At 43.8% G+C, this 12447-nt stretch overlaps 1 pseudogene; it reads left to right on the top strand.

The window, feature by feature from the left end:
* The first annotated feature begins 1910 nt into the window (after positions 1–1910).
* LOC146358126 (proto-oncogene Mas-like) lies at positions 1911–2871 on the top strand (annotated as a pseudogene).
* Positions 2872–12447: the final 9576 nt, after the last annotated feature.

Raw genomic sequence — 12447 nt, 5'->3', positions numbered from 1 at the left:
AGGGCCAATCCGTACTGCCTACGAGGTGACATGGGAGGGGGTCAGTTCTCTGGGTACCAACTTCGGAGCACAGGCTCCAAGATTGGTTCCTGGGAACCGACCTATCCTATGGCCGTCTAGCTGCTGACTAGCGGTCATAGGATTGCCCCCTTAGGCATTTATTGAAATCGTATCTGTTTACTTTGGCTTTTCCTCACTCTTTAAACCAACCCCATGACACTATAGTGTGTGATTTTTTGTTGCCGTTGTTTTCTTTGTTTTTATTCTTTTGTAAACGGCTTCAGGATTTGTTTCAAACGAGAAGCGGTATATAAATATTGCAAATAAATAAATAAATGTGACCCTGTTGATTCTTCTGGACTTCTGCAGAAAATGAAAGCTAGAAGTGGGTGACATTAGCGTATAAATGACACTACATTCCAGCCCCCAAATTACCTTTCCAAGCAGTTTCATATGAATATTAAGCAACGTAGGGGACAAGGTGGAACATAGTGGCACAAAAACTGAAGCAGACGTCTTGTAAGTAAGGCCAGTAAAATAGGCGTGGGACCACACAAGTGGTTCAAACAGATATAATAATGAATGGAATCAAAAGCTATTGAGGTCTCTCAGGACCTAATGCAAGAAATGTGTCCTGCAGTAAACCATGCAGTGCATTAGAATGCTCCAAAGAGTAATTTGCTGGAGTACAGATGCTACGTCATCTGAAGGTGGAAGGGCACAGTAAAATCTGCAATAAATGCCATATGAGCTTTTGGTGCAAATCCACTTCTGTACTACCCTTAGGCCAGGAAGGTCAGACTGTGGTAGGCTAGTGGCAGAACACTGAAGCAACAGAGAAAAGAGGCAGTGCAAAAACAAAAGATATACAATTAAAACAAGAAATGGCACACCAGAGATTGCTGTTAAGTTGGAGTAGGAAGATCATTTTTACACAGGAATTTTCTGTACTGGAGAAAAGATGCCCCACAGCTATTTTTAAAAGGAAAATAGTATGGTCTAATCTAGTGAGCAGGTTTGCAAACTGTGTTCTGAGCTTCATTCAGGTGCTCCACAGTAAGGCTGTAGAACAGTTGAGGAGATCTGTATTTAGCCCTGCATCTGAGTCCTTTTTTCCTGGTAATGGAGGCCATTTTGACTAGGACCAGATTATCAAATAGGCTAAGAAGGTTGTGGCCTGGGGTCCGGTCTGTGATTTTCATAATACGGGACTGCTTTGGATGTTGATGCTGGTGCAGAAGAAAAAATGTTATAAAAATACAAGTGATGCATATGCTTTGTTTCATAGGATAACACATACTGTCCTGGTAGTAAAAACACAAAAATAATAAATTTAATATCTAAACTCTAGGTGGCACTGTGCTATACTGGATTTTCCCTTCTCTAAAAACACTTGCGAAAAATGCTGTTTAAAAACAGAAGTGAAACTGGAGGGTCACAACATTATGTAAAGAAGCCGTAAATGCCTTGGGTAGAAAAGCTCTTATTTCTGAAAGCAAAAGAAAACATATTTTCCTTCTTGTTGTAATTGTGTTAGTCTGCTATAGCACAGCGCCACCCAGAGGTTATGTAGCAGGAAAGCAGGAAAGGAAAAACTCTTTCTGCAGAGCTCGGGTGTCAATTCTACAACAAAATTGAAAGTAGATATCCATGGAGTAAAAGCTTCAGGTAGAGAAGCGCATTAGCAGGTAATCATGTTTATTATTGAAAGGCTGCTGTCTTGCAGCATAGTCCTATGCATAGTTACATGGCAGTGCACGTTGTGACGTATCTAATGCATAGATCTCTATTCCATGAGTTGATGGCAAAAATGCAGCCTGAGTTCCTGATTTGCTTCCACCTTCTTCCTGCCTGCAAGTGAAAAAGGCCTGGGGAAGAGGAGGATACTGCCATCCCTCAACAGAAGCTATATGACGACTGTGATGACACCAACTTTTTTGCCTTTTTCGAGGAGTGCTTTCTGTGCACAGAACAACTGTATCAAATGTGAATCCTATGAGCACAAATCAGGGGATGGGATAATCTACATCATCAATCAGTTTATCTGCCTCTTTGGCCTGGTGGGGAATGGAATTGTGCTTCAGTTTCTCAGATTCTACATCAGGAAGAACCCCACCATCATTTACATCCTCAGCTTAGCCCTGGCTGAGTTTGCTTATCTCCTTTTCTGTCTGTTTATCATCATCATTTTTACTGTTGAATATTTCGGCAGGTATTATTTCCTGTGGTGTATGCCAATGTTCGTATTGTTCAAAGTTGAACTGTTCTTATACAGCACTAGCATGTATTTCCTAACAGCTATCAGCATTGAGAGGTGCCTCTGTGCCCTTTGCCCATTCTGGTACCGTTCCCATCGCCCTGGGTGGGCGTCTAATGCTGTATCAGCAGTGCTGTGGTCCCTTGTTCTCCTGCTGTCTGGGTTGAACATTTGTTCTTTATGGGAAAAAACATCAAGAGATGAACAGAGCAATCACTGTCATAAACCTCTTTCTCTGCACATCTGTCATGGTTCTGTGCAGCCTGACCTTGTTCACAAATGTGAGGTACTGCTCATTCAGCAAGGACACCTCCATACAGCTATTTTACTCACTGTCTTCTTCTTTGTCATTTTTGCTGTTCCCCTAAGTTAAGAAAATTTACTCAAAGGTTTATTATATGTTCCTGAACGTTTTTTACTTGCTTGCCTCTGTAAACAGTAGCATCAACCCAGCTATTTATTTCCTAGTAGGTTGCCCTAGGGGGAAATGGTTTAGGGAGCCTCTTCAGTTCATCCTTCAGGGGGCCCTAAATGAGAAGAAAGATACTAAGGACGAAGGGGAGGTTTCCCATACAGACAGAGAGAGGATGAACAACCACGATCAGAAGGCCTAGGGTGTTTTCTTTACACAGCACCCAAATTGGCTTTGTGTTAAATTGGCTCCTCACACAAATGTAGCTGAAATGTACATTTGGTTTTTCTTCTGAATTCCTACCCCTCAGGGTTGGCCCAAGAGAATTTGCTCCCTGAGGCAAGCTAAAAATAGCTCCCCAACTCATGTCAAGTCAAGATGTATAGTATCCTAGGCTGGTCAAGTTATTTTGGCACCTGAGATAGAAAATTCCATGGGCTCCTCTCCCGCTCCCTGGCAGTAAAAACACAAAGATAATAAATATCTAATAAATAAAAGATAATAAATATAACAGTTTGCTGCCCTTTCATGGAACCCAAGATCAGCTGCCTGAAGCAGCCACCTCACTTTGCCTAATGGTTGGGATGGCCCTATACTCCCCCTCCCTCACATGAACAGGATTCATACATGACACTCAAAGTGTGAGGGAGGCTCAGATGCATTTTGTAGTGTCAGTTGTGAAAATGCCACCATTTTTGATGCTATATTACTTTGTGACCCCAGCACCCTTTTAAATGGATAAACATGCCTAAAGGATAGTTAAAAAGGATGTTTTTCTATGTAAATGCTAAATAGAGATTTCTACCATGAGTTTGAAATCCATATAATTTCTCCAGTCACACAAAATGCTTGTGGGAAATTATTGAAGTAATGTATAGTTGAAGATAAATATTTTTTTAAAATCTATTTTTATTTTATTTTATTTTTATAAATGAAATAAACACTACCAACAATATAATCAGAAACTTCAGTTTCTAACATTACAGTATTCTAAGAAAAAGAAAAAAGGGAGGATAGCAAAAGAAGGAAGAGAAAAAAAAAGAATTATATTAAAGTTCAATAAGAACAAACCAAATATCCAAACAGTCTTATAGCACAGGAATAGAAGCAAACAATCCATTTCCATTGGCCATATATTACCATTCAGTTAACGCGTATTAATAAACATTAAAGGTTTAGCCAACAAGGAATAGTAATAATAATAATCCTATAATGATATTAATAATAATAATACTAATAAAAAGGGGAAAAGGTTTAAGGATAAAAACAAAAGAAAATCATTTGTATATTTTAAGTAATAGCATATCTAAAAATATATTTATATGTGTACACACACATGCACACACAAATATGCATTTTATTAAAATATAACATAAAAAAGGAGAAAGAAAAAAATGAAAACATTTATTCTGGCATACTGCCTAGACATCTTATCAGCTAAAGCCCAAACAACACTTCAAAAGAAAAGTAAAAATGGCTAAGTTCCAACTCTGGAGCCTGAGAGAGTTGCTTCCCTTATTTTAATTTTAAAACCAATTAAAAATGATTCTGCAGCATCAGGATCCATAAATCTTTTCATCTGGCCTTCAAAAAGAATACAAAATGTAGCCAGATATTTAATATGATATTGCAGGTTAATTTGCTTTGCCAAACTTCTTGTCTTGGTGAATTGCCTTCTTCTGTCAGCAAATACTTTAGTATAATCAGGAAAGGGCATAATCTTGTCATTTGCTGGTCCCCACTGGAGCTCACCTTGTTCTCTTCCCAGATGCATAAGATAATTTTTTGTGGAGACTTGTGAAAATTGAACATTAACAGTTCCAAAAGTCCCTTTAGTGCCACGTCTTGAACCAGGAACATGATATGCATGCTCAATTATCAAGTAAAAACTCAGATGGTAAAGCAAATAGCTCATGCAAAAGTTTATCCATAAATTCAGCCAAACCTACGTATATCAGTAGCCACGTCTTTAATACCAAGGATACGTAGATTTGCTCTGCGTGTGAAGGCCTCCAGTTGAGAAATTCGAGCAGACAAAATATTGTGAGACACTTCCATGGCCATTTCATGAGCAGTAACCCTATCTTCAAGAACCTTCGCTTCCATCTTTTGAAAAGAGATATTAATTAAATCCACAGCCCCCTGAAGGGCAGTAATTGAGTCCTGAATTGTTTCAAGTTTCTTTGACTGCTCTGGTAGCTGAGAAGACATAGTTTTTATCAAAGCAAGCAACTCCTCTTCATCTCTGGCATTTCTAGAAACCTTTGCCGAGGGAGCAATTGGGGGGGGGGGTAGGTGGTGTTCTCAAGCCTTTCCTTTTTTCCTTTGGTACTGCCATCCTCCACTTGCAAAAGCACAACAAGCAAGTATAATTGCAGAAACAAAACAAATAAACACTTATGCAGATTTAATTACAGATCCTCAGATATTCCTGGTAGTTTAAATTCAGAAATGCTATTTGGAGCCATTTGTCCTTATGTCTCCTAATTGCTTTGGTGTTTCAAACAACGTTCAGTAGATGACACTCTGTCATCTAATCTTAGATTTCAGCCCCTCTGTTTCTTCACAGAAGCAGCTGTTCTTCCAAGATTTCATCTGGATGGTACTGTAAGCTTCCCCTTTTAATTCCAGGGGAAGATAAAAAGGTTTCTCAACCTTTTCCCAGCTGTTTGAGATAAACAACCTGCGGAACTCCGCAAGTCACTGCAGGATGCCATGGCTCCAACTGGATATCCCAGTTGATGATAAGTATTTAAAACCACTGTATGTACTGTTATTTGTTCATAATTAATATCTTCTTGAAATGAATAGACTTCTTGGCACTCAAAACCAAAACAGCTAATGGTATCATCCTCCATTGTTATTTCCATTCTAGCCCCTCCTTGCCTGTTTCTCCATCTGCTTCAACCATAGGTATCATCCTCATAGAACCATAGAAGGTACCTCAAAGGTCATCTAGCCCCAAACCCTGCTGATGCAGCTAATTGCCACTACAGCATCCCTGATAGGTAGCCATTCTGCCTCTGCTTAAAACCCCCTATTGAAGGAGAGTCCACCACCTACCAAGGCAGTCTGTTCCACTGTCAACCAGCCTGTACTGTCTGGAACATCTTTCTAATGTTTAGTCCAAATTCCCTTTCTTGTAATTTGAAGTTGGTTTGGGCCCTACCCTCTGAAGCAACAAATTTGCTCCATCATCTATGTGACGGCCCTTTTAATATTTGAAGGTTGTTATCATATTGCCTCTTAATCATCCCTTCTTCAGGCTAAACATACCCAACTCCTTCAACCTTTCTTCACTGGACTGTCTTTCTCACCAGCTCTGGGCACACTCCAGTTTGTCAGTATCTGTCTTAAACTTCAGTGCCCAGACCTGGATACAGAACTTCAGCTGAGGTCTGACAAAGCAGAATGTAGTGGTACCATTACTTCTCATGACCTTGACATTATACTTCTCTTGGTGCAGCTTAGAATGGTATTAGCCTTTTGAGCTGCCACATTGCATTATTGAGATGTGCTTAGCTTGTGGTCTGCTAAAACATTTTCTCTCTCTCTCTTGACTGGGGAAGAGGAGGTGCCATAGCTCTGTGGTGGAGCATGTGCTTTGCGTGCAAAAGGTCCCAGGTTTGATTCCTGGCTGATGCTCTCTGGGTGCTTCACAACAGTTAAAACCATAAAATACAACAATGTGACAAAATGTAATATGAAACCTTTAGAAGTTTAGAACTATAGTATAAAATAAAAGCAAGTACCAGCAGTGCAAGTATCTAAAAATAAAAGAACACATTTAAAACACGGAGAGAGCAAACCTATGGGGAGGGGGGGACAGCTGCCTCCGAATTTGGAGATGACCTCCCATCCACTGCAGGGCAGGAGGAGTAGTGACGAGTGCATCTCCTCTGCGCTCCCGCCGCCCTGCATTCGCGGCTAGACAGCTGATTTAGGCTGTCTAGCCACAGGACCTCGGAGTCCAGGTTGGGGAGGCCAGATGACACACAGAAAGTGTTGTACTGGCACTTCCGAACTCCCCACCCCACCCCCAGGAACACCCCATTTCCCCCACTCCTCATTGCTCTTCCGAGCACAGAGTGCGGGGCCAATCCATGCTGCTTACAAGGTGGCGCGGGAGGGGGTGGAGGGCAGTTCTCCAGGAACCAACCTTGGAGTGTGGTCTCCGAGGTTGGTTCCTGGGAACTGACCAATCCTATGGCTGTCTAGCTGCTGACTAGAAGCCATAGTATTGTGCTCTAAAACTGAAGAACTAAAATGCTTGGGAGACATTTAGAAATATTTACTGTAATTTAAATAGAAATAAGTCTTACTATAGTGGGGAGGACTGTGACCTGGACCATGTCTCCACGGCAATGGATGGAGAAGCAAATGGAGGAGTACCAGATGTTTAAAAAAGGAATCCGCTTTGCTGCGATTTGGTCTATGCAGGGCTCCACAAGCAAGTACTCTGTACCAGTAAAAATTGCTTCACAGAACATACTTCCTGGTGGGAGTGGAGGTTGGAGTGAACATAATCTGACTGGCTGGGGCTGCTCAACCAAGAAGAGAAGCTTCCCCGCCTGCTCTCCCCCCACCTTTGTCCTTTCCCCTGAAGCTCCAGATGCACTTGCATTTCAGGACCAAGCCTCATTGACCACAATGGGAGTTACTTCTGAGTAGACACACATATGCTTGTGCTGAGAAAGATGTGTGGGTGGGACGACAGCACCACACACGGATGGGAAACCAGCCCCCTTTCTAACCACAGGATCTTTATAAGGAAGGTATGAAGTAGTTACTTCCTAAAGCAATAAACCAGAGGGGGCCATCAGGGGAGGAGGGAAAAGGGGCAGACCAACTATGACTTTTGCTTACATCATCAAAAGATCATGAAATAGCAGTGTGGAGAAGTTTGCTTACTTCTTAATGTCTGCTAAAGTGCCACAATACAGATGACCAAGGCTGGCTATGTAATAGTCTGTAATAGTCTGTAACTACGCCTCTATTACTGACTAGGTATGTCGCTATGGAATGAAGATCTATTCCTCCATGCATTGCTGCAATGTTTTGCCACTACTTTCAGCTTCTTGGTAGGGAAGTAGAGGGTTAGTATGTTCTCACAGTCTTTTATTCATATTGATACTGCTGTGGTTTCAAAGTGGTCAATAAAAGGTTTTCTACATCTCTAGAATTATTTTCTTATTTTAAGAAAATGTCTGGCTTTTATAAAAGTTTGTATTGGTTTTAAGCCATCGCTTTCAAACCCTTGAAGGTGTGTTATTTTAGATTATCCACAAGTGCTTTGTATCAGTCATAAGTACACCAACCTCAATCAGCCCCCTCAACCTCACTCAGCCCCCTCAACCACCTAACCCACTTAGGACCATCACTTCAGAGCTATGGCTATGGTTTCTCGCTAAGAAAAGAATCCTCCCTCCCACACCCAACCCCCCTTTCATTAATATTAAACAACCTCTCACAGTATCTGCAAATATTTACATTTTTCAAAATATATAAACAACACTTAGAAATCTGAACATGAGCTCTGAAAAATCATGCAGAAAAAGCCATCCGAGGTGGTCTCGGACTTGGTGTTGAGGACCCCCAGGATGATGGTCCTGGGGGATCTCAACTTCCATGCCGAGGCCACTGTATCCGGGGCGGCTCAGGACTTCATGGCCGCCATGACAACCATGGGGCTGTCCCAACATGTCATTGGCCCAACGCATATAAAAGGACACACGCTTGATCTGGTTTTCTCGACTGGGCAGGAGGATGGTGATCTGAAAGTAGAGGAATTAACATCTGTCCCTTTGTCATGGTCAGATTACTTCCTGCTGAGGTTTAGACTTCTGGCGGCCTTTCCCCTCTGCAAGGGTGGGGGACCTATTAAAATGGTCCGCCCCCGGAGATTAATGGATTCCGATGGATTCCAGAGGGCTCTGGGGGATTTTCCTGCTGGTATGGCTGGTGCTCCTGTCGAAGCCCAGGTCGCTCTGTGGAATGCAGAGATGACTCGGGCGGTTGACACGATCGCACCCAAGCGCCCTCTCCCTCTGAGCAGAGACCGGCCAGCTCCTTGGTATACACCTGAGCTGAGGGCAATGAAGCAAGAGGGGAGACGGCTAGAACGCAGGTGGAGGAAAACTTGTGCTGAGTCTGACCGAACACAGGTAAGAGCCCACTATCGAGCCTACTCTGTGGCGGTGAGGGTGGCAAAGAGGCAGTTCTTTTCCACCAGCATTGCATCTTCTCAGTGTCGCCCGGCGGAGCTTTTCCGAGTGGTTCGCGGCCTGTTACATTCTGGGCCAGGGAGAGAGACGGTGGAACCCTCGGTAGCACGCTGTGATGGGTTTGCGTGGCACTTTGAGGATAAAGTCGCTCAGATTCGTCATGAATTGGACACCACGATTAATGCAGTTCCATTGGTAGAGGCATTCAGAGCACCGTCTGGTCCAGTTTTATTGGATGAGTTTCAGTTACTGAGGCCTGAGGATGCGGACAAGGTGCTTGGCCAAGTCCGATCGACCACTTGTGTGCTTGACCCTTGCCCTTCATGGCTTATTAAATCAAACAAGGAGGGGTTGTCCGGCTGGGTCCAGGAGGTTGTAAATTCCTCCTTGAGAGAGGGAGTGGTGCCTGCCGCTTTAAAAGAGGCAGTAATTAGACCACTCCTGAAAAAGCCTAACCTGGACCCAGAGGATATTAACAATTATAGGCCAGTGGCCAACATCCCCTTCCTGGGCAAGGTGCTTGAGCGGGTGGTTGTAGGACAGCTCCAGGCACTCTTGAATGAAACGGATTATCTAGATCCATTTCAATCGGGCTTCAGGCCTGGTTTTGGAACGGAAACTGCCTTGGTCGCCCTGTGGGATGACCTCTGCCGGGAGAGGGACAGGGGGAGTGCGACCCTGTTGATTCTCCTGGACCTCTCAGCGGCTTTCGATACCATCGACCATGGTATCCTTCTGGATAGGTTGTCTGGGTTGGGAGTTGGAGGCACTGCACTACAGTGGTTCCGCTCCTACTTGGATGGCCGATTCCAGAAGGTGGTGCTGGGGGATTATTGCTCTGTGCCATGGCAATTGTGCCATGGGGTTCCACAAGGCTCTATTCTATCCCCCATGCTGTTTAACATCTACATGAAACCGCTGGGGGAGGTTATCCGGAGGTGTGGGCTGAGGTGCCATCAATATGCGGATGACACCCAGCTCTACCTCTCTTTCTCATCAAAACCAGGTGAGGCAGTGGCTGTTCTGAACCAGTGCCTGGGCACGGTAATGGACTGGATGAGGGCCAATAAACTGAAACTCAATCCAGACAAGACGGAGGTACTGTTAGTGGGTGGTTCGTCTGCCCGGCTAGGTGATAATCAACCTGTTCTGGAGGGGGTTGCACTCCCCCTAAAGGATCAGGTTTGTAGTTTGGGGGTGCTCTTGGATCCAGAACTGTCACTTGAGGCACAGGTGAACTCAGTGGCACGGAGCACTTTTTATCAGCTTAGGCTGGTATACCAACTACGCCCTTATCTGGACAGAGATAGCCTAGCTACAGTTATCCATGCTCTGATAACTTCTCGTCTGGATTACTGCAATGCGTTATACGTGGGGCTGCCTTTGAAAACGGTCCAGAAACTTCAGCTGGTCCAAAATAGGGCAGCAAGATTGTTAACAGGGACTGGCCTGCGAGCTCATATTACGCCAGTACTTTTCCAGCTGCACTGGCTGCCGGTCCATTTCCGGGCCCGATTCAAAGTGCTGGTGTTAACATTCAAAGCCCTTAACGGCTTGGGGCCAGGTTACCTGAAGGATCACCTCCTCCCATATGTGCCTGCCCGGACCTTAAGATCATCAGCAGCAGCCCTTCTCCGTGAGCCCCTGCCAAAGGAAGTGAGGCGGGTGGCTACTAGGAGGAGGGCTTTTTCTGTTGTGGCACCCCGGCTCTGGAATGAGCTCCCTAGTGAGGTTCGCCTGGCGCCTACACTGTACTCCTTTCGGCGCCAGGTGAAGACCTTTTTATTTTCCCAGGCATTTTAGCTTTCTAAATTTTTATCTTTGCTGTTTTAAATCTGTATTTTAAACTCCTGTACTGCTGCTAGGTTTTATTGTGGTTGTATTGTTATATTGTGGTTTTAATGTTCTATATATTTTAAATTGTTTTATTGTGTGTTGTTTGGTTTTAGTTTTTGTGAACCGCCCAGAGAGCTTTGGCTATTGGGCGGTATAGAAATAAATAAATAAATAAATAAATAAACAAACAGCCACTAGATGGCACTGCAATAAAGCAGGATTCCAGAAATTTACCGGAAATGTATTGTGCTTCAAACAATAATAAAATCCCTTATCACATTATCCTCGTTGAGAATTACACTGCTATAATAGCAATAAATCATGGGAGGGGCCCTGGGTCATATTTCCATGACAATGGAAGGAGAAGCTAAATGGAGGAGTCCTGGATTTCTTTAAAAAAGGAATCAGCTTTGCTGCAAGCAGGGCTCCATGAGCAGGTACTCCACAGCAGTAAAAATTGCTTCACAGAACATACTTCTTGGTGGGGGTGGGGGTTGGAGTGAACATAATCTGACTGGCAGGGGCTGCTCAACCAATAACAGAGGCTTCCCCCACTCTCCCCCCCTTTCTCCTTTCCCCTGAAAGTCCAGATGCACCTGCATTTCAGGAGCAAGCCTCATTGAGCACAATGGGAGATACTTGCGAGTAGACACACATATGCTTGTGCTGGGAAAGGGTGGGGGAGAACACAAAGATGGGAAACAAGCCCCCATTTTAACCCGCAGAATCTCTATAACGAAGGGTTGAAGTAGTTTCTTCCTAAGTCAATAAACCAAACAAAGGAGAATTGGAGCCTCAAGATTGCACTGTGCCATGTCAGTTGAGGGGCTTCTCTGTTATTTCTGTGGTCATTCAGAGGGCAAGCCTCATTCAGCACAATGGGAGGAAACACCCCTTGACTGGGGTCACGGTGAAAGGCACCCCCCTGGGCAGGGCTAGCATACCCGAGGTCAATGCAGGGGCTGGGGCACACAGCAACTATACTGGGGAGGGCCTGACTTGAGGAAAAGAATCGGACTTTAAGCAGTCTCAAGAAATCCAGGATCTCCCTGATAAGCTCCGGCGTGGCCTCTGGATGGCCGCAACATCATGTATCCCTGACAACCTCAACATGTAGCCAGCTCACAGTCAACTGCTGGTGGAAACACCCCCCTGGAGGTTGATGACATTGTATAAAGGACCAGCAAAAAACAGTGAGTGACCAATCATGAGTGCATAATAAAAGCCTTGTATAGAAATGCCCCAAGTTACTCCTGAATGTGCCAAAGAACTAAATTCTTACAACCCATTCTTAGAAAAATTTCCTCCACTGCTCTTAAAAACTAATATCAACTTTCTTTAGGAAACCTCAACGATGTGATAAAAACTTTTCCACGTCACGGCATATAAGGAGGCAGTGTATTAGATGAAGAAATGATAGAGATTACCGAGATGCAGCTATCCATAGGAAGCAAAATAGTACATGGTAGCTGATGATTAATGAAAGGGATGAATGGGGTATGAAATATTGTTTAAAAAAACAATTTGTACAATGAAAAGAGCTATAGAAATTATGCCTGAGGCAGCAAAATGTCTTGGGTCAGCCCTGTGGGCCAGGGAACTCTTTACGGAGAATTCTGAGCACTAGATGATTTAGAGGATAATGCCCAGATATAAAGTAATTGGGCCCCAAAAGTATTGTGTTATGTAATGTTTTGGACTTTTCCAGTGAGCAGGGC

The sequence above is a fragment of the Heloderma suspectum genome, chromosome 1 (genome assembly GCF_057233095.1).
Source record: "Heloderma suspectum isolate Gila_16-S chromosome 1, 16-S_ref, whole genome shotgun sequence".
Classification (NCBI taxonomy): domain Eukaryota; kingdom Metazoa; phylum Chordata; class Lepidosauria; order Squamata; family Helodermatidae; genus Heloderma; species Heloderma suspectum.
This window is presented reverse-complemented; position numbering and strand designations above follow the sequence as displayed.